The sequence below is a fragment of the Onthophagus taurus genome, chromosome 5 (assembly GCF_036711975.1).
Source record: "Onthophagus taurus isolate NC chromosome 5, IU_Otau_3.0, whole genome shotgun sequence".
Taxonomy (NCBI): Eukaryota; Metazoa; Arthropoda; class Insecta; order Coleoptera; family Scarabaeidae; genus Onthophagus; species Onthophagus taurus.
Genome location: NC_091970.1, coordinates 9,084,061 through 9,111,554, shown reverse-complemented (window position 1 = coordinate 9,111,554; position 27,494 = coordinate 9,084,061). Strand labels below are relative to the sequence as shown.

General features: G+C 33.8%; 1 protein-coding gene and 1 long non-coding RNA gene across 5 annotated transcripts in view; one reads left to right on the top strand and one right to left on the bottom strand.

Moving 5' to 3' along the window:
• The window catches only part of LOC111421425 (uncharacterized), a 160,597-nt gene extending 133,182 nt beyond the window's left edge, over positions 1-27,415 (bottom strand). Inside the window, exons 1-3 of one of the 4 annotated variants that reach the window (XM_071195946.1) lie at positions 26,747-27,415; positions 22,104-22,175; positions 12,879-13,133 (exon numbers count right to left, since the gene is read on the bottom strand). The gene's annotated coding sequence lies outside the window, so the exon portion shown is untranslated. Of the gene's footprint in view, positions 1-12,878; positions 13,134-22,103; positions 22,176-22,281; positions 22,534-22,885; positions 23,170-24,528; positions 24,801-26,746 lie in introns of those variants that run through there. The other 3 variants (XM_071195943.1, XM_071195944.1, XM_071195945.1) reach the window with 3 other exon arrangements.
• On the top strand, positions 23,354-24,528 carry LOC111418636 (uncharacterized). The gene is made up of 3 exons (XR_002706848.2): positions 23,354-23,402; positions 23,461-23,838; positions 23,898-24,528. It is a non-coding gene; the product is annotated as an uncharacterized lncRNA (long non-coding RNA).
• Positions 27,416-27,494: the final 79 nt, after the last annotated feature.

The window sequence follows — 27,494 nt, the reverse complement described above, 5'->3', positions numbered from 1 at the left end:
GAAAATGCTGCATATAGATTAGAAAGATAAGGAAAAAACTGGTAATGGAAGAAAGAACCTCAGCTGATACTTGAAAGAGAAGAAAGAAACTGATCAGAAATCGAAAAAACAAGAACGAACAGAAAAACGAGACTGGACAGAAAGAAGGAACGTCACCTGCAACAGAATAAGGAGACTGAGCAGATAGTGGAATGAAAACAAAGAGATTGGACAAACAAGGGAGATTGGAAAGACAATAATAATAATACTTTATTCCTCCCATTTTACCAAAAAATCTTAGAGTGCGTCAATTTAACAATAATTACATTGTAATATAACACAAATTAAATTCAAACATTAAATTGGAAAAACAAGTCAATGATATGATGAGTCTTCTCCGGAATCCTGGAACTGGCAGGATCTTTGTACCCTCCGAAATGTGATTGTAGATCTTGATACTCTTGTAGAGAGCCGTCTTCTGAATCTTTGTAAGGTGCGTTTTTGGAGGCACCAGATAGTGCTTCATCTTCCCGTGTGTGTCTCGAGGATGTGATATTTCATATTTCTCTTCTGTAGTATGAAGAATCTATCTATACCAACACCACGGCATCAAAAGACAACTCCACATCTTAGCAAGGAATGAACATATGCATATAATAGGCATTTGGGAGTCATTATAGACAGTCAATTGAGTTTTGGTAGGCATATAGGGATTCTGCGTGCTTTTGGTGCATTAAAGCGTTTGTATTCATGTCGTAAATTTTTGTCTGTTGAGCAGACAAATGCTCGAGTTCACCATAACAGAGCTAAAACACCCTGAAAAAACAAAACAAAACAAAGAAACTTTGCTCCTTCAAATATTAATCGTTTCAGAGAAAAATTAAGAGAAATGAGTATACTTGTTGACAATCACATAACAGAGACCGCGCAAAGTCTCTTTTCCATATTTTATACCTTACTCATGGCGAAATTTGACGAGTGTTTCCCTGAAAAATACATATTACAACGCAAAGATAAAAATATACAAAAAACACACTCTTGATGCCATGTATATCATAGCAAAGGCAGGAGGTAGTCCAGAAGCATACAATATCTATAGGAAATTAAAATATACTTACATAAAAACTGTGACAACAGAAAAACAAAAAGAAAACTATATCAAATAAATCGAAAGCAATCTGGAATGTCATCAATAGTGAACGCCTTGGTAAGAAATTGGCAAGCGGAGAGGAATCAACACTATCGGCAGAGGAGATATGAACACTTTTTTTATAAATTTGAGTAACAAAGCAAAAAATGATCACCTTTACTTCAAAACCATAAAATAGATAATAAAAGATCATTCTACTTTAAAGAAATAACGCCAATTGAAATCATAGATATTGTGCAATCCCTAAAAAACAAAAACACTAAAGACACCTACCACTTTAGTACCAACCTCCTAAAACAAGTTGTCGATGTGATAGCGTCACCTCTATTCAAGGTTTTAAACAAATGCGTGAATGAAGGATGTTTTCCAAATGAACTAAAAATTGTAAAAATTCTACCAGTACACAAAAAGGTGATAGCAATCAATGTGACAATTTTAGACCGATATCTATATTACCAGCTTTCTCAAAAATATTTGAGCAAATTATAGCAAATCGTTTGATTGACTACCTAGAAAAATTTAACCTAACTTGCCAACATGGATACAGACGGAAAATCGATTGATAACAAAGAACTAGTGGAAATCAACTTATTAGATCTTACCAAGGCGTTTGATACTGTAAGCCACTATCCCCACTTTTGTGGAACCTCACCCTGGATAGCCTCTTGAACCGCCTCGCCGAAGCCAACTTTATCACAGTTGGTTACGCAGATGTTTTAACCATTCTCGTCAAAGGCAAGTATATAAACGTGCTGTTTGACAGGATGCAAGTAGCTCTCAAACTGATAGAGACTTGGTGTGACGAACAAAGACTCTCTGTGAATCCTAAGAAGACAGAGTTGATTCTTTTCACACGGATGAGGAAGGTTGGCAATCCCAGAATGCCATCCCTTGCTGATACTCCATTGGCATTGTCAAAAGAAGTTAAATATCTGGGCATCACACTTGACAATAAAATGACATGGAGAGCCCACATAGATAATAGAGTAAAAAAAGCGTACGTTGCATTCGGTCAATGCCGGAGGGCTATAGGTAACACATGGGGTTTGTCACCCAGAAATGCCCTCTGGATTTACACGGCTGTAATCCGACCTATGCTTACTTATGGTGCAGTAGTATGGTGGTCAAAGACCCTACAGTCTACATCCACTACTGCACTTAATAAAGTACAGAGACTTGCGTGTTTGTATGTTACAGGTGCGCTGCGGACTAACCCCACTGCAGCCATGGAAAACATGTTAAACCTAACGCCACTTCATTTGTTTATCCAAGAGGTGGCATTGGTGACCATGACTCGACTGCGAGCAGCAGGAATTCTAATGGGTGAGAGAAATAGTAAAAATGCCAATCTCTGGAATGAAATGGTGGATTACTCATCAATTCTGGAGTGTGTAACGGACTTTACACCCCTACAACACATTTTTACGAAGAAATATCTCACCCACCCAAGCTCCACAGAAGTAGAGGTAAAAAACAGCCTTAAAATCTACACTGATGGTTCAAAGAGACGGGAAGGAGCTGGAGCCGGAGTCTTCTCGTACGATCTCCGACTCCACGTATCTGAACCTTTAGGTATAAGTACCACCGTCATACAGGCGGAGTTAATCGCCATACAACTTGCCGCTGACGTTATTGTCAGATCCAACTTGGTAGGTAAGACTTTTACAATTTATACTGACAGTAGACAAGCTATTTTAGCCCTGAGTAGAATAACAATTACGTCAGGACTTGTTATGGGTTGTCATCTGACATTGGAGAAGGCCGCAGTGCATAACTGTGTCATACTTCAATGGATAAAAGGACACTCGACTTGTTCAGGTAACAAGCACGCTGATAGGCTTGCCAAAAGGGCTGCCAAGCGGGCGCCATGTTCGCCTGAACCGATAATCGCTCCGTCCTTATCAACTCAGATTGAGATAATTAAAGATTTTACCCATAAAAAGTTCATGAACTGGTGGGATAGGGTTAAGGGTTGCCATCTGTCTAAGGAAGTATTACATTATCCTTCAGCAGAGGCAGCCTTGTCTTTCGTAAGGCTTTACGAACTGTAACGGGACTCGTCACGGGTCACTGTAAGGTAAACAAGCATCTTTATAACCTTAAGCTTACTGTTAGTCCTCTCTGTCGCCTCTGTAAAGAGAGCGAGGAGACGGTCCGACACATCTTGTGGGAATGCCCCACACTGCAAGACCTCAGAATGAGAGACTTCGGAGAGGAATGGCCGACCACAGATGGCATCAGGAACACACCTCTGAGCTGTATCCTAGCCTTCGGAAATTCCTTAGGCTGGTTGATGTAGCCGGAGACAGTGTAGGAGGATGTATAAGGGGCCCGTTGGGGCCTAGGTGCTGTGTGCGTAGCATACCCTCCGCTTTCCTACATACATACATACTGTAAGCCACAACATACTTTTAGACAAGCTGGAATATTATGCCATAAGAAGAGTACAACTACAACTCCTAAACTCATACGCCAACAATACGTTCAATAGAAAGATAAAAATTCCAAGTTATTAAACATAAAACAAGGTGTGCCCCAAGGATCAATTTTAGGTCCCTTACTATTCATTATATATGTTAATGATTTGCCTGCCACGGTCAATGAAGAAATTGGTTTATATGCGGACGATACATCAATCATCGTAAAAAGTAAAGACAAGCGTGAACTAAAACAGAAGTCTATCAATGCAATGTACGAAGCGCAGTTATGGTTTAAAAGTAATAATCTGCAACTAAATCACAATAAAACAGAAGGCATAATATTCAGCACAAAAGCAGAAAATCGTGTCGGTAAGGTTTTTCGGGTTACATCTCGATGGACGGCTGGATTGGCACCATCATATTGAGGCCCTATCAAAGAAGTTATCAACAGCGGTTTTCACCATAAGACGTTTGAAAAGCATAACTAGATACCAAGCCGCCAAAATGTCGTATTTCAACCTCTTCCAGTCTGTGGCATCATACGGAATTCTATTCTGGGGACAGTCAACTGAGTTCCATAGAATATTTAAAATACAAAAGTCAAGTAATAGGAATACTTTCCAAACACTCGGCGAATCACATAGTTATGCAACTAGATCTTGCTATCAACTTGCTACACCATATCACCGACTCTCAAGAACACAACAATCGATGGACTATTGGGGTCCAAAATTTTTCAACATAGTTCCACCCTCCATTGCGGCAATGTCAAGAAATAAATTCAATATAATTATAAAAAAACACCTAATTGAAAGTGCATATTACACTTTTGAGGAATTTATTAGGGAGGCAGTGAATGAAATTGATAAGAATTAACGTTGATAATACATTTTTTTTTGTTTTTCTTGTTTGTGGATATTTTATTGTAAATTTGTTGTTACAGTAAATAAAGATATTTGTATTTGTATTATGTGATAGCCTAGTTTTGTCCAACTTCAATTATTGTAGTGTTGTTTTTAACTCTTGCTTGTCTTTTGAATCAATGCGCAAGGTACAAGTTGTTTAAAACTCTTGCTTGCGCTTTGTTTATGGCGTTAAACGAAGAGATCATATTTCCCCCGTTCTAATGTCTAGTGGTTGGCTAAATATGAAACAGAGATTCCTTGTGTAATATTTGTGTCTAGTTTATAGGATTCTTCACACAGGGAAACCTTCATACCTTGTTCATAAAATAAGATTTAGGACAGACATTCATAACTTAAACTTGAGACATAGATTTGAGATGACAATACCACATCACCAGTCTGCTAAGTTCTGTCGAACTGTCTGCTAACTATGGAACTTCTTGTCTGTCGAGATTTGGATACTAACTTTTGATTTTTGAATGAAAATTGAGGATGAGAATTGTAAATTTTAAAGAGGTTGGAGGTCTTTTTTGGCATTTGTTGATTTCGGACATGCCTGCCAAATGAAGTGTTGGAATCGGGAAGGTTATTCTAGATCTTCTTGGACCCTCTTCTAGACTAACAAGTCTGTTGAGTATCTCTAGGAAGCATTCTCAAAGATATGATCGATCATCCTTATCTGATATCATTTTAGCCGCGCCTGGTATTGATCATTTTTGGACCCACACTTTCTCACTTATTGGCGATTAGCATTAGCTATGAGTCTTGCCCATTTTTTCTATATCCAGATTTTTTATCTTCTTTTCGAGCTCAAGTATGGCGATGTAGTATATAGCTTCGCTTTTCGATCTCAACAGCAGGATTCTTTCTGAATTTGGTGATTATTTGTTTGTAAAAAGACGCCTTTTTCCATGTTCTTAGGTTTGTCAGAAAGACAGAGTGCTACCTGCATCTTCTAAGGAAGTACATTAACGCACATTATCTCAAATTCCGATAAAGAGGATACAATCGTCATCCTGGGAGATAGTGGAGGAGGAGCAGCATTCAAATTTAGGAAAATTGTTATTTCAGTTGTTGTAATATTCAAAGTTATATCACGCAGTAATAATTGAGTATTATCTAACTGATTTTAAACTGTACAACGTCCCTCAAACGCAATGATGCAACACCACATACTCCTAATAATAGTAATTCATAACAAGTTTCTATAAACGTTCTAAAACGAGACCTCTACTTCCAAACATCACGTTGGAAGCTATATTGGTGTGAATGCTGACGTATTGGCAAATATATGCATCTTGATGCGAACACTACTTCTTACTGAGTTCTCTAATGCATCACAAAATTCTAAAAATCATGTGCATTACTTCTTCCCAACCTCATTCATTACAAAAGATTATAAAAAAAAGTTGACATCAAGAGGAAAATTAGCGGAAATAAATCGATGGCAGCTCATTTCTTGTTCTGATATTAATGCGCTTCGCGTGCCGTACGTGATTTCGCAGTCCGTGTACATAATCCGGCGGATGTAAAGCCGTTTTTAGTCGCGCGCCCGACCCGCCCTCTAGTCGAAATTTATGCGCGAAGTTCGCCCAGTTACACTGGCGCTCTCTAGATTTTGTAACGGGTGTAAATTTTCAACTGCTATGAATTACATTACGACCAACCAACCAGTTCCCCCCTCACGCTATCGCCACCACTGGACTCAAAGGCACACAAAAACAAAAGGGGCAGATAACTGAAATTTTAAACTTTTCAGGTAAATTTGATACTTTTCCACGCATATTTCATACTTTTTTACAATTTTCTTTTTTGAGAGGGATTATCCTATTCGCGAAACCTTCAAAGCTTTTCCAAGTTGGGTTACGGGAAAGACGAGGAGGTGAAGATGGAGGTCCGAAAATTCCTTGAAACCTTCGTCCGAGTTACACGCCTTCACGCTACCAACTTTCCACCCCATTAACTATTTACGTCTTGGCGATAATGTTGGGTTTCCAGCTTCGGCGCCCTTATTTTTTTTCTTTCATTCACCCCCAAAAACTTTAAAGGAGGCTTACTCAGCTAACTTTCTACGTCATCTAACACCTTTCTTTTTTGTTTCGTTCAACGTCACTTTTAATTCTTATTTGAAATATAAAAATAAAAAAAAAATTAAGATTAATAGATTTTTTTTGGGTTGTCGACAAATTGGGGGCTGTTATCGTCCCGATTCCGCACTATTTAAAGCGGACAGAGTCATCAATCTCCAACCATTAATTAGAAGGATTATCGGTTGTCGTTTAAAATCAAAATTTCTCTCGTTCAACATTCATTTGGGTTCTCGTCTAGATTAATAAACGCGCATCTCCGTTTCCAACGAGGGTTGGGTGTACTAACGAGGACATCGTTTTTTTTCGCAGTTTTTGCAGCCTGGATCCTGCTTTTTGTTGCAACCGCCTGCGGTGGGGCCCGCTCGAGCACCTAATTCCCTGTGGCGGAACGGCTTATCTGTATAACTCTAGTTCCCCTTAAACATATAGTCGAGGAGGGGGTACTCTATCTGAAGATCGTAAAGTCTTGTAGCAACCACTTGACGTGCTCTAGAAAATATAATGGTGTTGGGTTTGGTTTCGATGAGAGTAAAAATTCTAAGTAGTTGGAGATAAATCTTAATAATTTCCACCTGAAACACACAGAGAATAGCAACTAAGCCGTAGTCAGTACAAAACAGGAAACGCTTAATGCTCGGTTTAATGTCCGCAAAGTTGTCATCCCGTTGAGTAACTGCCGTCTTTCCTAGAACACCGTGAAATAACTAGTGTCTACCCTCGGGTTGCTAAGAGTTAGTAATAGTAGTAGAGGGTTAGGAATTAGTTTTTGGAGTGATGAAAAACGCTCGGTTAACCAACTACTATTCTACGAACGTTTAGTTCCGGTTCAATATACAGGGGGAGTCGTTATATCGATCGACTTTGGACGGTTCGTTTCGTTCCGTGTTAATAATGAACCATAGCTCTTGAAACGTTAACGGTAATAGCCGGCAGTTAGTCACGTCAAAATGACCGAGAGGGTATCGGGTACTTGTCGCTTAATTTTAACCCAAAACGAAATTAGATTTTTCGTACCTATACAGAATTTTATCAAAAAAATTCCAAACTTACTTCTCCATTAATTTCGATTCGCGAAATAAACGGATCATTGAAGTTAAAAGTAAATAAATTTTGGTGTAATGTTACAATAAGTAGGTTATAGAAAAACCGTTGGTGGGTAAAGTTTGCTTGGAATGGAAGTTTTATAAAGTCCCCTTATCGGTTTCTGGGTATTTTCGGGCCAATAATTCAAGCATGAGATGAGTTATAGCGATATTATTTACCGGCGACATGAAAAGAAGTTAACCAAAAAAAATCGATTTCGAAGACTTTCCAAAATATACTCAAGTTTATCTTTTTTTTGGCATAAATAAGAAGTAAATCAACTAAAATGTGTAATAGACTCTCTAGAAGTCTTTTATAAGTAAATTAATTAATTAATTATGGCACCCGAAGTCATCATTGCAAGTATGCAACCAATATTACTAATCGCGTATTGCATTACCAAGACTGTGACATTGGTTGCATACTTGCAATAATGACTTCGGGTGCAATAATTAATTAACACACTGTAAGTAATAACTAGGGCACGGAACTTTTGTAACAAAACGACACGATTTCCCCCCTCCACTCGTTCTCAGCAGAAAATTTCATACAAAAGTTGTTCTAAATTAAATTCAATTAAAATATAAAATTTTTTTTGATGTTATGTTCTTAATTATTGATCAAATCAAAAATTTTTATTAACAACATTTGTTTAGAATTACTTCAGGAACAGTGTTTGTTAACAAAATTTTTTGCTAACTTGAAATTTTAATTTCCCACTGAACAGTATGGTACAAAAATTAATATTATTGAGGTTATATCCTTATTGTTGATTTAATCAAAAAATGTTGTTAACAAAATTTGTTTAGAATTACTTCAGGAACAGTGTTTGTTAATACAATTTATTGCTATCTTGAAATTTTAATTTCCCTCTGAATAGTATGCTATCAAAATTAATTATCTCAATAATTATTGTTTTTATCAAAAAATGTTTTAAATAAAATTTGTTTCAATTTCGATTTTGAAACAATTATCTTAATAACAAAATTTTACATCTCTATTAATTAACCGTCTAAGTGTAATTATGTATAAAAATGGAAAAATTAATATTTTGAGGTTATCTCCTTAATTATTGATTAAATCAAAAAAATTTGTTAACAATATTTGTTAAGAATTGCACAAGGAACAGTGTTTGTTAAAACAATTTTTTTCTAACTTGAAATTTTAATTTCCCACTGAATAGTATGCTACAAAAATTAATATTATTGAGGTTATATCCTTATTGTTGATTTAATCAAAAAATTTTGTTAACAAAATTAGTTTAGAATTACTTCAGGAACAGTGTTTGTTAATACAATTTTTTGCTATCTTGAAATTTTAATTTCCCTCTGAATAGTATGCTATCAAAATTAATTATCTCAATAATTATTGTTTCTATCAAAAAATGTTTTAAATAAAATTTGTTTCAATTTCGATTTTGAATCAATTATCTTAATAAAAAAATTTTACATTTCTATTAATTAAGCATCCAAGTGTAATTATGTATAAAAACGGAAAAATTATTATTTTGAGGTTATCTCCTTAATTATTGATTAAATCAAAAAAATTTGTTAACAATATTTGTTAAGAATTGCACCAGGAACAGTGTTTGTTAAAACAATTTTTTTCTAACTTGAAATTTTAATTTCCCACTGAATAGTATGCTACAAAAATTAATATTATTGAGGTTATATCTTTATTGTTAATTTAATCAAAAAATTTTGTTAACAAAATTTGTTTAGAATTACTTCAGGAACAGTGTTTGTTAATACAATTTTTTGCTATCTTGAAATTTTAATTTCCCTCTGAATAGTATGCTATCAAAATTAATTATCTCAATAATTATTGTTTTTATCAAAAAATGTTTTAAATAAAATTTGTTTCAATTTCGATTTTGAATCAATTATCTTAATAACAAAATTTTACATCTCTATTAATTAACCGTCTAAGTGTAATTATGTATAAAAATGGAAAAATTAATATTTTGAGGTTATCTCCTTAATTATTGATTAAATCAAAAAAATTTGTTAACAATATTTGTTAAGAATTGCACCAGGAACAGTGTTTGTTAAAACAATTTTTTTCTAACTTGAAATTTTAATTTCCCACTGAATAGTATGCTACAAAAATTAATATTATTGAGGTTATATCCTTATTGTTGATTTAATCAAAAAATGTTGTTAACAAAATTTGTTTAGAATTACTTCAGGAACAGTGTTTGTTAATACAATTTATTGCTATCTTGAAATTTTAATTTCCCTCTGAATAGTATGCTATCAAAATTAATTATCTCAATAATTATTGTTTTTATCAAAAAATGTTTTAAATAAAACTTGTTTCAACTCGATTTTGAATCAATTATCTTAATAACAAAATTTTACATCTCTATTAATTAACCGTCTAAGTGTAATTATGTATAAAAATGGAAAAATTAATATTTTGAGGTTATCTCCTTAATTATTGATTAAATCAAAAAAATTTGTTAACAATATTTGTTAAGAATTGCACCAGGAGCAGTGTTTGTTAAAACAATTTTTTTCTAACTTGAAATTTTAATTTCCCACTGAATAGTATGCTACAAAAATTAATATTATTGAGGTTATATCCTTATTGTTGATTTAATCAAAAAATTTTGTTAACAAACTTTGTTTAGAATTACTTCAGGAACAGTGTTTGTTAATACAATTTTTTGCTATCTTGAAATTTTAATTTCCCTCTGAATAGTATGCTATCAAAATTAATTATCTCAATAATTATTGTTTTTATCAAAAAATGTTTTAAATAAAACTTGTTTCAATCTCGATTTTGAATCAATTATCTTAATAACAAAATTTTACATCTCTATTAATTAACCGTCTAAGTGTAATTATGTATAAAAATGGAAAAATTAATATTTTGAGGTTATCTCCTTAATTATTGATTAAATCAAAAAAATTTGTTAACAATATTTGTTAAGAATTGCACCAGGAACAGTGTTTGTTAAAACAATTTTTTTCTAACTTGAAATTTTAATTTCCCACTGAATAGTATGCTACAAAAATTAATATTATTGAGGTTATATCCTTATTATTGATTTAATCAAAAAATTTTGTTAACAAAATTTGTTTAGAATTACTTCAGGAACAGTGTTTGTTAATACAATTTTTTGCTATCTTGAAATTTTAATTTCCCTCTGAATAGTATGCTATCAAAATTAATTATCTCAATAATTATTGTTTTTATCAAAAAATGTTTTAAATAAAACTTGTTTCAATCTCGATTTTGAATCAATTATCTTAATAACAAAATTTTACATCTCTATTAATTAACCGTCTAAGTGTAATTATGTATAAAAATGGAAAAATTAATATTTTGAGGTTATCTCCTTAATTATTGATTAAATCAAAAAAATTTGTTAACAATATTTGTTAAGAATTGCACCAGGAGCAGTGTTTGTTAAAACAATTTTTTTCTAACTTGAAATTTTAATTTCCCACTGAATAGTATGCTACAAAAATTAATATTATTGAGGTTATATCCTTATTGTTGATTTAATCAAAAAATTTTGTTAACAAAATTTGTTTAGAATTACTTCAGGAACAGTGTTTGTTAATACAATTTTTTGCTATCTTGAAATTTTAATTTCCCTCTGAATAGTATGCTATCAAAATTAATTATCTCAATAATTATTGTTTTTATCAAAAAATGTTTTAAATAAAACTTGTTTCAATCTCGATTTTGAATCAATTATCTTAATAACAAAATTTTACATCTCTATTAATTAACCGTCTAAGTGTAATTATGTATAAAAATGGAAAAATTAATATTTTGAGGTTATCTCCTTAATTATTGATTAAATCAAAAAAATTTGTTAACAATATTTGTTAAGAATTGCACCAGGAACAGTGTTTGTTAAAACAATTTTTTTCTAACTTGAAATTTTAATTTCCCACTGAATAGTATGCTACAAAAATTAATATTATTGAGGTTATATCCTTATTATTGATTTAATCAAAAAATTTTGTTAACAAAATTTGTTTAGAATTACTTCAGGAACAGTGTTTGTTAATACAATTTTTTGCTATCTTGAAATTTTAATTTCCCTCTGAATAGTATGCTATCAAAATTAATTATCTCAATAATTATTGTTTTTATCAAAAAATGTTTTAAATAAAACTTGTTTCAATTTCGATTTTGAATCAATTATCTTAATAAAAAAATTTTACATCTCTAGTAATTAAGCATTTAAGTGTAATTATGTATAAAAGTGGAAAAATTATTATTTTGAGGTTATCTCTTTAATTATTGATTAAATCAAAAAAAATTGTTGACAATATTTGTTAAGAATTGCACCAGGAACAGTGTTTGTTAAAACAATTTTTTTCTAACTTGAAATTTTAATTTCCCACTGAACAGTAGGATACTGTTCTTTTAATCAGAACGAGTGGAGGGGGGAAAATCGTATCGTTTTGTTACAAAAGTTCCGTGCCTTAGTAATAACCTATTTCTAGAAATTTACAAAAGATTTTCTTGGTGTTTCGGTAATCCATTTAAATGTATTTTACCCACGAAAAGGTCGACAGTGAGTTTATCACCTCGGCGCAACGAGGAACGAATCCCCGTAACCTGCTACAAAGAAGAATAGCAACTACTTCTTGTTACTCGGAATTGTGGTGTTCCACAAGCCGTTGAAGTCGGTCGACAAGGGTTTTTGATTGTACCTGGTGTAATTCGATTATCCAGATAATCGATGCTTGAAATGTTTGAAGCGATTTTCATGAGTTATATTATCTTTTTATATCATCAGCTTATGAGTAATAATAGAATTTTATGTAATGAAAAATTATGATAGAAACTTAAGAACACTCTCTAAAATGGTTTATCTCCTTCCCCTCTTTTATTTTAATTAAGCATCTCTGGATGGGTCGTTTTTCAAAAATGAATTCTAGTAACGTTGGCTTGGAATTTTAATTAGCTCCGGTCGGTTTTTAATAAAGATAAGGCAGACGGTGCCGCGAAATTAAATAAGAATTAGCGTTCTTTTTAATTAGCGACGGGCGTTGGTGGTCGACGTGAAACCGTTTCCGGAACGGTCGCCGCCCAATCGGATTGTGCCGGCTGTAAATCATGGGGTGGGCCCCCGAATTAATCTGATTTCGACCGTAAGCTGTTAATTTCCAGTAATTCGGCCCCCTCTGTCCGGCTTGGTCCAACTTCGATACCAAGCACCCTCCATGGATTTATTGACTTTTCGACAACAAAACCCTCCGAATTTCAAAACCTCCATGCTTACCTTATATTTCTGAATTTATTTGTCGGTGAATTTGTAGATATCTTTGCGTGATTAAGTATGCAGAGGGGTTTTAGCAGGTTCTCCACGCTTGTTTTCGCTTCGTTTCCACCTGGTGTAGCTTCCGCTCGAGAGAAATTTGTTTATTTTGCGCTGCGGATCTTACGGATAGCGAATGATGCAAATTTTCCTACTAATTTCGTTTGGGAAACTGTAAACGGCACGTGATCCAATTTGAAACTTCCTGATACGATCTCTCTGAAAAATAAAATTAAAATAGAATTTATTATACTTATACATTAAAAACTCGATATAACGGATTAATACGGGGAAAGGAGTGTCAGTTATAGAGTCTTCACACTTAAAAACCGAGGCAGCTGGGCTGCCGAGGCAGTAGTTCAAGGTTTTCAATAATAACATATTGTTTAGAAACCGAGGCAGCTGTGCTGCCGAGGCAGTGGATCTATTATTTAAAATAAAGTACAGTTTTCTTTATTACAAATACATTATTTAAAAGCCGAGGCAGCCATGCTGCCGAGGCAGTAATTCGAGGTTTTTAATAATAAAAAATTATTTAGAAACCGAGGCAGCTGTGCTGCCGAGGCAGTGGCTCTATTATTTAAAATAAAGTACAGTTTTCTTTAACACAAATACATTACTTAAAAGCCGAGGCAGCCATGCTGCCGAGGCAGTAATACGAGGTTTTTAATAATAAAAAATTATTTAGAAACCGAGGCAGCTGTGCTGCCGAGGCAGTGGTGGCTCTATTATTTAAAATAGAGTAGTTTTCTTTAATACAAATACATTACTTAAAAGCCGAGGCAGCCATGCTGCCGAGGCAGTAATTCGAGGTTTTTAATCATAAAAAAATATTTAGAAACCGAGGCAGCTGTGCTGCCGAGGCAGTGGCTCTATTATTTAAAATAAAGTACAGTTTTCTTTAATACAAATACATTACTTAAAACCCGAGGCAGCCATGCTGCCGAGGCAGTAATTCGAGGTTTTTAATAATAAAAAATTATTTAGATACCGAGGCAGTGGCTCTATTATTTAAAATAAAGTACAGTTTTCTTTAATACAAATACATTACTTAAAACCCGAGGCAGCCATGCTGCCGAGGCAGTAATTCGAGGTTTTTAATAATAAAAAATTATTTAGATACCGAGGCAGTGGCTCTATTATTTAAAATAAAGTACAGTTTTCTTTAATACAAATACATTACTTAAAACCCGAGGCAGCCATGCTGCCGAGGCAGTAATTCGAGGTTTTTAATAATAAAAAATTATTTAGAAACCGAGGCAGCTGTGCTGCCGAGGCAGTGGCTTTATTATTTAAAATAAAGTACAGTTTTCTTTAATACAAATACATTACTTAAAACCCGAGGCAGCCATGCTGCCGAGGCAGTAATTCGAGGTTTTTAATAATAAAAAATTATTTAGAAACCGAGGCAGCTGTGCTGCCGAGGCAGTGGCTCTATTATTTAAAATAAAGTACAGTTTTCTTTAATACAAATACATTACTTAAAACCCGAGGCAGCCATGCTGCCGAGGCAGTAATTCGAGGTTTTTAATAATAAAAAATTATTTAGAAACCGAGGCAGCTGTGCTGCCGAGGCAGTGGCTTTATTATTTAAAATAAAGTACAGTTTTCTTTAATACAAATACATTACTTAAAACCCGAGGCAGCCATGCTGCCGAGGCAGTAATTCGAGGTTTTTAATAATAAAAAATTATTTAGAAACCGAGGCAGCTGTGCTGCCGAGGCAGTGGCTCTATTATTTAAAATAAAGTACAGTTTTCTTTAATACAAATACATTACTTAAAACCCGAGGCAGCCATGCTGCCGAGGCAGTAATTCGAGGTTTTTAATAATAAAAAATTATTTAGAAACCGAGGCAGTGGCTCTATTATTTAAAATAAAGTACAGTTTTCTTTAATACAAATACATTACTTAAAACCCGAGGCAGCCATGCTGCCGAGGCAGTAATTCGAGGTTTTTAATAATAAAAAATTATTTAGAAACCGAGGCAGCTGTGCTGCCGAGGCAGTGGCTTTATTATTTAAAATAAAGTACAGTTTTCTTTAATACAAATACATTACTTAAAAGCCGAGGCAGCCATGCTGCCGAGGCAGTAATTCGAGGTTTTTAATAATAAAAAATTATTTAGAAACCGAGGCAGCTGTGCTGCCGAGGCAGTGGCTCTATTATTTAAAATAAAGTACAGTTTTCTTTAATACAAATACATTACTTAAAACCCGAGGCAGCCATGCTGCCGAGGCAGTAATTCGAGGTTTTTAATAATAAAAAATTATTTAGAAACCGAGGCAGGAGCTCTATTATTTAAAATAAAGTACAGTTTCCTTTAATACAAATACATTACTTAAAAGCCGAGGCAGCCATGCTGCCGAGGCAGTAATTCGAGGTTTTTAATAATAAAAAATTATTGAGAAACCGAGGCAGCTGTGCTGCCGAGGCAGTGGTGGCTCTATTATTTAAAATAAAGTACAGTGTTCTTTAATACAATTACATTACTTAAAAGCCGAGGCAGCCATGCTACCGAGGCAGTAATTCGAGGTTTTTAATAATAAAAAATTATTTAGAAACCGAGGTAGCTGTGCTGCCGAGGCAGTGGCTCTATTATTTAAAATAAAGTACAGTTTTCTTTAATACAAATACATTACTTAAAACCCAAGGCAGTAATTCGAGGTTTTTAATAATAAAAAATTATTTAGAAACCGAGGCAGCTGTGCTGCCGAGGCAGGAGCTCTATTATTTAAAATAAAGTACAGTTTTCTTTAATACAAATACATTACTTAAAACCCGAGGCAGCCATGCTGCCGAGGCAGTAATTCGAGGTTTTTAATAATAAAAAATTATTTAGAAACCGAGGCAGCTGTGCTGCCGAGGCAGTGGCTTTATTATTTAAAATAAAGTACAGTTTTCTTTAATACAAATACATTACTTAAAACCCGAGGCAGCCATGCTGCCGAGGCAGTAATTCGAGGTTTTTAATAATAAAAAATTATTTAGAAACCGAGGCAGCTGTGCTGCCGAGGCAGTGGTGGCTCTATTATTTAAAATCAAGTATAGTTTTCTTTAATACAAATACATTACTTAAAAGCCGAGGCAGTAGTTCAAGATTTTCAACAATAACATATTATTTAGAAACCAAGGCAGCCGTGGTACTGAGGTAGTGGTTTTAGTTCTTAAAATAAAGTAAACTTTTCTGTAACACAAAAAAAAATACCATGTGGTTTTGCTAGCACGACGGCGAAACATCTTTTGTAGACAAAATCTAAATAATTTTTTTATTCAAATATGTAGTTTTAAATATTGTTTATTTATAAAAAAATGATTAAACTGTACTATTAATCAACAACAAGAATAAAATTTATAATAAATATTCAAATACTAAAGGGTTTTCCAATAAGAGGTGTTATTTTGAATAGTCCGTTATTTCGGTAGATGTCACTTTTGAAGCTGTCATTTTTTGACATTTGACATGTAGAAAGTACGCCATTAATAAAAATGGAACGATACACGCTTCAACAACGCATTGAAATTATTAAAATTCACTATAAAAATGGTGAAATTTTGGCAGAGACGGTTCGTAAACCTCGAACATTTTTGGGTCGTCGTGAAGCACCTTGTCGGACCGCAATACAGAAATTGGTGGAAAAATTCGAGCTGTTGGGACAAGTTAGTAATGTGAAGAATAAAACCCGTGCACGTCGCTTAAGAACAGTTAACACAAGAACTCAAGCCGTCCGATCATCAACAACGTCGTGTCTTTGCTGATTGGGTCGTTGAAATGCATGAAAATGATCCGGAATTCCATCGAAAAATCATCTTGAGTGATGAGGCCCATTTCCACCTCGGTAGCTTCGTCAACAAGCAAAATTGTCGCATTTGGGGCTCGGAAAACCCAAGAGTTATTGTTGAAAAGCTTCTCTATCCTCAATGTGTGACTGTTTGGTGCGGTTTATGGTCCGGTGGAGTCATTGGACCTTACTTTTTCGAAAATGAGGCTGGAGCAACAGTTACGGTGAATGGATTGCGCTATCGAGAGATGATTAATAATTTTTTATGGCCGGAATTGGATGGTATTGATGTGGACAACGTTTACTTTCAACAAGACGGTGCTATGTGCCACACAAGCAACGAAACCATTGATCTTTTACAGGAAAAGTTTCCGGACCGTGTTATTTATCTCTCGAAGAGATGATCACAATTGGCCACCGAGATCTTCTGATTTAACACCTTGCGACTTCTTCCTTTGGGGCCACGTGAAAGAGAAGGTTTACGCCAACAGCCCATCGTCGATTCAAGACCTCAAAAATGGAATTCGTGAGGCTATTGAGGACATAGGGCAGCCACTTTGCAATTTGGTTATGGAAAATTTCATGGAAAGGATATTGTCCTGTAAGCGTGGTCGTGGTGGTCATTTGCCTAATGTTATTTTCCACTATTAACGGCATACCTTCTTCTTTATAATGAAATAAACATCTGATCATTTATACTAAAAAATGGCATTTTTCTTTGAATATCAAAATAACACCTCTTATTGGAAAACCCTATATTTCCCCACCCACTTCAACAAAACTTTCTTTACATCTTAAAAGGTTTTCTTGGCTACAATTTCTGCGTGCATTTCTTATCCGCTCTTTCATGTTTTCTGGCGTAGTCGGTACATCGCGATAAACATTATCCTGAAGTACGCACCACAAAAAGAAAATCAAGAGGTGTTAAATCAGGTAATCTGGCAGGCCAGGAAATTGGACCTCCCCTTACAATCCATCGCCCAACATAATCCCAATTTAAAGTGTCACGTGCAATATGTGAAAAATGTGCTGGACACCCATCATTTTGCAGCTACATACTTTGTCTTTCTCCCCTGCTCAAATCTACAAGTAACGTTGGTAAGACGTCATCTAAAAAATTTCGGTACTTCTCCCCATTCAGTATACCATCAATAAAGTATGGACCGATCAATTTATCACCAATTATGCCACACCAAACATTAATTTCGGTCCACATCAAGGTCGTTGATGTTCTACTTCACGCAACCATCTCGGATTTTCAACGTTCCAATAGTGCATGTTATGTCTATTAACTTATCCTTTGTTTGTAAAAGTAGACTCGTCCAAAAATACCAAAGAAATTGAAAATATTAATCGATTTTCAAAGTCACCTCCATAAAGCTGTTGATGCAATGAAATGTGGTATGGGTGAACTTGTTGCGCTTTAATATCCTTAAAATGTTGGTCTTCGATATGCCGACGTCAATTGCAAGTCGTCGAGTGATTTACCTCAACGCTAGCTAATAAATACCGCAATTTCCTTTTCTTCCGTAGTTACAGTTGCTCGCCGAGTTCTTTTTCTTGATTCCACATTTCCAGTGTTAGAGAAATGATTCACAACTCTGTAAAAGGTACTTCTCGAAAGCGTATTTCGATCAGGAAAACGTTCTAGATATAAAGCAACTTTTCTGCCACTTTCTAGATAAATAAAAATCATTTCGACGTTTTTTGCCACACTTAGAGTATCCATGATTTAATGACTTAGTTTAGACACTTTGCATTAATGTAAAACGATGGAATGAATTCAGAATTTGTTGCCAAGCAGTTTTTAAGCAGTTCCACGAACTCTTGTTTTTTATGCGTTATTCTATTACCAAATTGATAAAGGCGGAGAAATGTCGAAACTTTAAGATCTCTTTCCAAAGGTATTTCCGACGAGCCAGATCACCCGATGTACCTCTTCTGGATTTTTTTTTTTTGAGCATTCTTAAATAGTATTCTAAGAATTAAGAACTAAAGACAATGTATCGAAGCTGAAATTCAGATTTTACAATAAAATATATAGGGTACCATTTAAAAAAATTGGTCGTGACCTTCATATAACCTTGAAAATAAAGTCAAGGTCAAAAAATGTTATCGTCATATAGTTTCCTACTTCGCACAGAACAACTTTCATTTGGTTCATTTTTATGTAAAATGAACCGTTTTTGAGATAATCGCTTGTCTTACGTTAAATGAATCACCCTGTATATAGTTTTTGTACTTTTAAACTGGTCTTTAATTATATAAGTACGAAGGCTTTCACGGCCGGTGTGAATTGAACGAGAAACTTTTTTGCCGTGCGTCTTTTAAGAAAATGTTTGACGTTTCGGATGCCATGTTGCAACTTTCTTCAGAAACTGGTTCGAAGTGAGGAAATCGCAAATCGGGAACAATGTATAAGTCGGAAAATTAATTAACGCTAACTACAAGCTAATTATTAACTAATTGAGTCGCGTCCGGTGTAAGGCGGGAGGAGGTCTTCGTGTTCACCACCATCCTCCATGTTCTGCTAAGCTTCCAGCTATATTCTCTGTTAACGTTTTTTCTATGTCCATGGATCTCTATGGCTTCTCTTGTCAGTCTTACAGTAATATCTGTTGTCCCTAGTCAGCACCTTTGTTTGTTCGAAGTCTATTCGGTGTCCTTCTGCATGGCAATGTTCCGCAACCGCCGACTGCTGGATCTTCTTACATCCCTTCCATGCTCCTTGATGCGGCACTCGACGTTACGTCCAGTATGGCCAACGTAAACCTTTCCACAACTACACGATAGTCGTTTTAATGGAGTTAGTTTGTCCTTGGCTGTCATTTTTCTTGAGGTGCTTGGCAAATCGTTCCATTACACCCGAAATATAGGAAAGACAGATAAATCCAAGTGGTTTTATACTTACCGCGTCCTCTCTCTGCTTTCGCTGCTTGATGGCCCGGTTGATGTTCCTCGAAGTGTATCCGTTCTTCTGCGCCACGCCTCATAGAAAGTGTTGCTCCTTCTTCATGTTATCTCCTTCACATATTCTTGCTGCTCGCTGAAATAAAGTACGGATCACGGACTTTTTCTGTTGGGGTTGATGTTGGTGTGGATCTTCTTCGATCAAGATCCATATCTTCATTTGTCGTCATGGCGACCAACACACCTAGGGAAGATAATTTTTCGGCAGTTTCTGTTTCCTTGGTAAACTTAATCATAGGATGTTGAGAGTTCAATGACTCTTGGAGCCGTTTTTGACCATGTCTTGTCAGAGTCTTACTAGTTTCGGCTAATCGCCATCTTCAGAGATTTTAATTGATACAAAGTAGATTAAAATATCAAATTTACATTATTTTGATATATTTTATATAGCTAATAACGACATATTTAATTTTGAACCATCAGAGACTCGGGAAATCTTGGAACAAAGAGATGTGTTCAGATCATTAAACGGAAATACATTGCGTAGGGTTTATAAATCTGTTAAAACGAGGTGTCGCAAGTGTCTGGGACAGAACGGTCGTCATATTGAACAGTTTGTTTAAATGAAATTGTATTTTTAATTTCATGTTAGCGCAAAATTAATTTTTTGTTCATATCTCTAGTATTGAATTCTGCGAATACATAAAAATACTTGATGAATTTTAAAATAAAATTCGTTTAGCAGCTACGAATTTCTTAGGAAATTATATTCAAAAACGACCAACGAATATTAACGACGTCGGCAATTCAAAACGCCAGACGCTGATTGCTCCCTTCCCAGAGATTCGTGGCTTCCCTTTTTTTCGTCTCAACGACGACATTCTCGAGGCTAAAGGAAATCAACAAAACGAGCCCTCTCCTTTTTCATAAATTTATTCATTCTCGTTCTGCTCTCTTCGGTAATTGGCAGCATAGTCAGCAAGTTTACTCGTACAAATCCCTCCATAGAAATATTTATTCGATATTACGATAAAATATTTATGTTAAACTTAATTTTAGCAATATTAAATTATAAAAAAAGTAATAATTATGTCATCTATAACATTCTTCCTGTTTCCATGGAAGCTCTTGAAAGCTCTCCATCTACTCCTCGTATAATCCATATTAGAACCCCCCTTGGATACCAACACAACCTTTGCATTACCTTCGTCGCCACCATACGCGGGGATAAAGGAAATCTTAAAAAGTCGAACAAAGCACATTTTTCTACCACTTCAACTTTAAATTCATAAAACTACCCATCTAGTACATCAACATGGAAAATCGATACTATTTCACCATCGAGAAGAGAGCTAGTATCCCTCTCGTATTCAAGTTGAAATAAGAACCTTTTCGAATCGGTTTCGAGGGGGATGGTCCTTTGATCTCGTAAATCTATACAACCCCAGCAGGAAACCGAAGAAGAAAATGACAGCGAGTACGGGATTTTCGCTTCGGTTGGTAATTTAGTCGAATGAATAAATAAATTCGCGTTAATTTCAATCAAAACCCGATCGGGGGTGAAAGGTCTGAAAAGTTTGGGGTGAGTTTTAGGTCGTTTATCCGGGGGCCATAATTAAAACGGCCAATTTGTAAAAACGGTAAACAGGTAATTATCGTAATGGGTGGACAAATAATACGCATTATCCGAACTAATTGAAGCTAATTGGACGATTATAGACCGGCTGCCACAAAATGGGGATAAATTAATATAGGATTGGTGTTTGTAGGATAAAATTAGGATTTTTTTATTGAATTCGAAAATAAATTTAAAAAAAAACAAGAAAAAATAGGGTGTTATTTGCAACTCAACTCAAACAGATTGATTTAAGAGCCTCCCGCGTATTTCTACCACCAGAAATTAATCCTCGCGGGCGTTTGACTGTCGGTAACTTTGTTATTCGAACGGTATTCGACCGCGAGTAACACGGATTTATCGCCGACTTCGTTGAAATTTGAATGTAATCGATGGATTCCGAGTGAGGTACAGACTTCTTCTTCTTCTTTTCGATTTATTGGCTTTTAGTAGTTTTTCGATTTCCATGCTCTTTCCCCCTACCCCCAATTTGAACGGACGAAACGACTCGCGAGCATTAAAACTTTTAACGGGGAGGGTGGCACGAGAAAATATTCCTCGTGTTCCCAGTGCGTCTTTTCCACCTCCTTTTTTGAACGTCTTGCAAACTTAATACTTTCATTATTTCCCTTGCGGGAGGTTACCCTTAGCTGAAAGTATTATTGTTCTTCGTGTTTCTTTAAATTTGATGGAAAAAAATTTTATCTTTTTCAACGTTCTAAAAAAGTTATAAGATAAAAACGAAAAAGGTGCCAATTGCTAACCTCACATGTGGTGTGAATTTAACTTCCTTATTTTAACGCAAGAATAATAAGATCTGATTAGAAAACCAGATGTATAACTTAGCACAATATAATCATTAAAGTGAGTCAGAAATCTTACCATTATAACTCTAATTGATAGCAGAAAGCACAGCTCTTTCTTCAGATCATAGTCGAATCGGCACTGCATGATCTAGAACAAATAGAAGCAAAGATAAGTAAAGATATCAACATAGAGGTAAAAAAATACAAAATTCCGGCGGAGATGTAGAAACCAACATTCTTGAGTGACTACTTACATAAAAAATGTCGACATTATTGTTTATTAAATAAACCACACCAATTTTTGAATATTCACCAAAATTTTCAAAAGACAAGATAAAAAAGTTAGGTTATGTTTCTGTCAAAACTTCGCCGATTAATTTGGAGCAATAAAATCACTTCGCGGGGTCTTAAATCACTAGAAATATATAGTTTGAGTGCTTATAAACGTGTTTTAATTGCTTTTTCGGTGCAATTAAATTTTTTTTTTGTAAAAATCGTGTATTTTAGGAAGAGTAGCAAACGGTGATTTGAAATGTCAAAAGTACGATTTAATATGGGTCATTGCCACTAGATGGCGGGTGTAGCAGTTTAAATGAAGGATTATTTTTAGAATAATTAAAAAAATTGTTTAAATTAAATTTCACTTTTTAACACCAATTAATTCATTAACCATTAATTCTAATTAAGTTTTTTCGTAAATAAATAAATAAATAAAGTTGAGTTAAAAATTAAAAAAACAAATGACAGTCTAAGCATCCAACCAACCTTGATTCTAAAAATAGATTTTATTAAAATTTATTAATTAAAAAGCATAAATTATGTAATTAATTAGATAATTAATAAAATTAATCGACTTACTACGTTTTTTCTGCAATAATCACACCAATATTTTAAAATCACAAACATTTTAAATCGTCAAGGTCGTAAGGTTAAGTTGTTTCTGTCAAAACTTCGAAGATTCATTTGAAGCAAAAAAATCACGTTTTGGGATCTTAAATCACTCGGAATGAATACATTGAGTGTTTAAAAAAGTATTTTGAGTATTTTCGAGATTCACTTAAACAGTTTTACTCTAAAAATTCGCGTTTTTTAGGAAGAGTCACAAACAAACGTTTAAAACGTCAAAAAACTTAATTTGATACGGATGATTACCGCTAGATGGGGGGAGTAATTGTTTAATAACGACTTTTCATTAAAATTTATTAATTAAATAAAACTTAAATTTTGGAATTAATTAATGATTAAAGAATTAATAAAATCAATCGAATTAGTATGTTTGTTTTCTTAAATAAATTATTTTTAATAAATTTTTAATGAATAGATTAAAAAAGTGAGGTTATGTTTTCTGTCAAAACTTTGTATATCATTTCAACAGGTATAAATTGTTATAAATAAACAATTTGAGTGTTTATAAATGTTTTTCTTTTTTGTAGGGGATTAACAATGTTTATTTTATTAATTACAATCAAGAATTTGGTTAAAAATTGCTTCGACAAAGAGTTGAAGAGTCAAAGTTGAAGAATTTCATCCTTTATTGTATACAATTTGTTTTGTTAAAGATACAAGATAATTAAACTTCGTAGTCATTTTAGTGTTATGCTAAAACATGAAATTGCGAACGTTTAAAGAGAAAGATGAAGAAAAAGATTCCTGGTGGAGTTGAAACTTGCCAAGGTGAAATGAAGTTTTATACCGTTTCGAGGGGGGTAAAACAAAGTTCGTCACGGGGCATAACCTGCAAAATGTCAATAAGCGGATGTAGATAAAAGTTGCGCAACTTCATGAATTATGTAGACTAGGTCCGGGATGAGGTACGATAACTAAAAGTAAGTTTTTCGCAAACCCGCCTTTTAATATTTCTTTCTCGAAGGCTAAGAATGAAACCAAAAAGAAAAAGAAGAGAAAAAGATCAAAAAGGTGTTTTAAATCTTCATAAATTAAGTTAATACGAAACGAAAATTGTTAAGATTAAGAATAAAAATTGTTTTATTAAAAATATATTATATTAAAAATATATTATATATATATTATATTTTTTTTATTAAATTTTAGGTAACTGAAAGATAAATAATATACAAGGCACCCTCGTCACAGTTCGAATAGAATCCTTTAAATCATTCAAAAAGTTCGTCTCGAGGACACAAATTCGAATGTAGATGGACACTCTCACCTTCAATAACATTAAGCATACATTTTTTGCGAATAAATTATTTGAAAAGGGTGATCAAAACTGATCGGGGGGGTAAAAACGTTTTAATATTTTCGTAGGCATATCACATACGAGCCGAAACGTTTGCATTATTCATTCAGGTCGAGGGGCGAATTAAAATCGCCCGGCAATAAAGTAGTTTACGACCAGAACGATATCGTCATCAAAATGTTTCGATGGAAAAATGCTTAAAACACATCAAATTGAAAATAAAAAAAATTCCCAAAAAAAGTTTTATCTATTATGTCATAATTGTTATATGATTTAAAATTAATAAAATCAATCGACTCACCATGCTTTTTCTTAAATAAATCACTCTAATTTTCGAAAATTCACAAAAATTTTAAATTGACAAGATAAAAAAGTTAGGTTATGTTCCTGTCAAAACTTCACTGATTAATTTTGAGTAATGAATTCACTTCACGGGATCTTAAATCACTGGAAATATATAGTTTGAGTGCTTATAAACGTATTTTGATTTCTTTTCCGGTGTAATTAAACTTTTTTATCATAAAAATCTTGTATTTTTAGGGAGAGTAACCGCCGGTAACTCGAAATGTCAAAGGTATGATTTAATATGTTACCGCTAGATGGCGGGGGTAATTGTTTAAATGATTAATTTTCTCTTTTTAACTCGAAAAAGTTTTATCTATTAGGACATAATTATTATATGATTTAAAATTAATAAAATCAATCGACTCACCATGCTTTTTCTGAAATAAGTCACACCAATTTTTGAAAATTTACAAAAATTAAAAAAGTTAGGTTATGTTTCTGTCAAAAATTCACTGATTCATTTTGAGTAATAAAATCACTTCGCGGGATCTTAAATCACTACAAATATATAGTTTGAGCGCTTATAAACGTATTTTGATTGCTTTTCCGGTGTAATTAAACTTTTTTATCATAAAAATCTTGTATTTTTAGGGAGAATAACCGCCGGTAACTCGAAATGTCAAAATTACGATTTAATATGTTACCGCTAGATGGCGGGGGTAATTGTTTAAATGACTAATTTTCTCTTTTTAACTCGAAAAAGTTTTATCTATTAAGTCATAATTATTATATGATTTAAAATTAATAAAATCAATCGACTGACCCTGCTTTTTCTGAAATAAGCCACACCAATTTTTGAAAATTCACAAAAATTAAAAAAGTTAGGTTATGTTTCTGTCAAAACTTCACTGATTAATTTTGAGTAATAAAATCACTTCGCAGGATCTTAAATCACTGGAAATATATAGTTTGAGTGCTTATAAACGTATTTTGATTGCTTTTCCGGTGTAATTAAACTTTTTTATCATAAATTTCTTATATTTTAGGGAGTAGCCGCCGGTGACTTAAAATGTCAAAAGTACGACTTAATGATACCGCTAGATGGCGGGGTAATTGTTTAAATAATTTTCTCTTTTTAACTCGAAAACGATATTTCTAACTTTCGTCATCAAAATGTTTCGATGGAAAAATGCTTAAACCACATCAAATTGAAAATAAAACAAAAATAAAACCGTCGTTTTGAGAGAAAGTGTTTTGATAAAGAGGAAAAAAGTTGCGGAAACGAAATCATGTTTATGCTGACGAACTACAGGTCCAAAATTGCGTTCGGAGAGTTTTGGAAAAACCCGCCGATATAACACAATAACGTTCAAGATAAACACGACGATGTCGTCCCGACGGGAAATAAGCCCGGTTATTGCATTATGCGAGACGAGGAGAAGTTTTAGGCTCGGATATAAACTTCGAAAATCGTTCCAGCAAAGTTTTCCAGAAAATGTTGAAGTAAAAAAGAAGAGGAATAATAAAAACGTTTCAAGGAACAAATTAATTTCTTTTATTTTTTATTGCAACTAAGATTCCTCCACCTTGTTGTGGATTCAGGTTGTTGAGGATCGACTTTGTTTGAATATTTATAGGGATTGACGCCCCTCGTGTTTTCTTAAAACCTCGGTCCCCCCTTTAGCGACGCGCAAAAGAAAACAAGGGGCGGCTCTAAATCGGGATAATCCTTTTGGGGCGTAAATCGGGTTAGCGTTTATAAAACAAACGTCTTTGTGATTGTAAAGATTTTTTTTGCTTTAGAAATTAGGATGAATCAATTTTGAATTAAATTTAAAATGGATTTCGGTCTTCTGAGCTTTCTAAATCTTTTCACAGAGTGTAACGAAGGCAAAACGTGCTACGCTGAGAGGTTTTTATGTATGGAGCCGACGACTTCCGCTTTTCTAAAGATCCGCGCGATAAATCTCACCGAATTTTTCACCGATATGAGCCCCCTTTTTACGTATGGACCATCGTCGCGAGGATATATCGAGGGGCGATACGTCGAGCTCCGGTAGATTTTGAGTTATACGACATTTACTTGAAATATTACTGAATTCGGTTCTGTGCGTTTCCACCCAAAAAGTGGAAGTCGTTTTTACACACCTTTTCCCTTCATTTCATCTCCATCCTTTATTTCTTCCTATTTTTATGCATTTTATTAAACATTTTCTTACTATAACGCCACTTACCTTACTTTTTCTTAAATAATACTTGAAAATTCTCAAAAATTTTAAAGTGACAAGATAGGTTATGTTGCTGTCAAAATTTCACTGATTAATTTTGTGTAATAAAATCACTTCGCGGGACTTAAATCACTACAAATATATAGTTTGAATGCTTATAAACGTATTTTGATTGCTTTTTCGGTGTAATTAAACTTTTTTATCATAAAAATCTTGTATTTTAGGTAGAGTAGCCGCCGGTGACTGGAAATGTCAAAAGTACGATTTAATATGTTACCGCTAGATGGCGGGGGTAATTGTTATAATGATTAATTTTCTGTTTTTAACTCCAAAAAGTGATATCTATTATGTTATAATTGTTATATGATTTAAAATTAATAAAATCAATCGACTCACTATGCTTTTTCTTAAATAAAACACTCAAATTTTTGAAAATTCACAAAAATTTCAAATTGACAAGATAAAAAAGTTAGGTTATGTTCCTGTCAAAACTTCACTGATTGATTTGGGGTAATAAAATCACTTTTTGGGATCTTAAATCACTTAGAATAGATAAATTAACTGTTTTAAAACGTATATCGATTGTTTTTAAGGTTCGATTAATCTTTTCTATCTTAAAAATTTGTGTTTTTAGGAAGAGCAACAAATAATGATCTGACATGTCAAAAACTTTATGTGATACGGTTGATTACCGCTAGATGGGGGGAGTAATTGTTTATAAATAAACCTAAATTTTGAATTAATGATTAAAAAA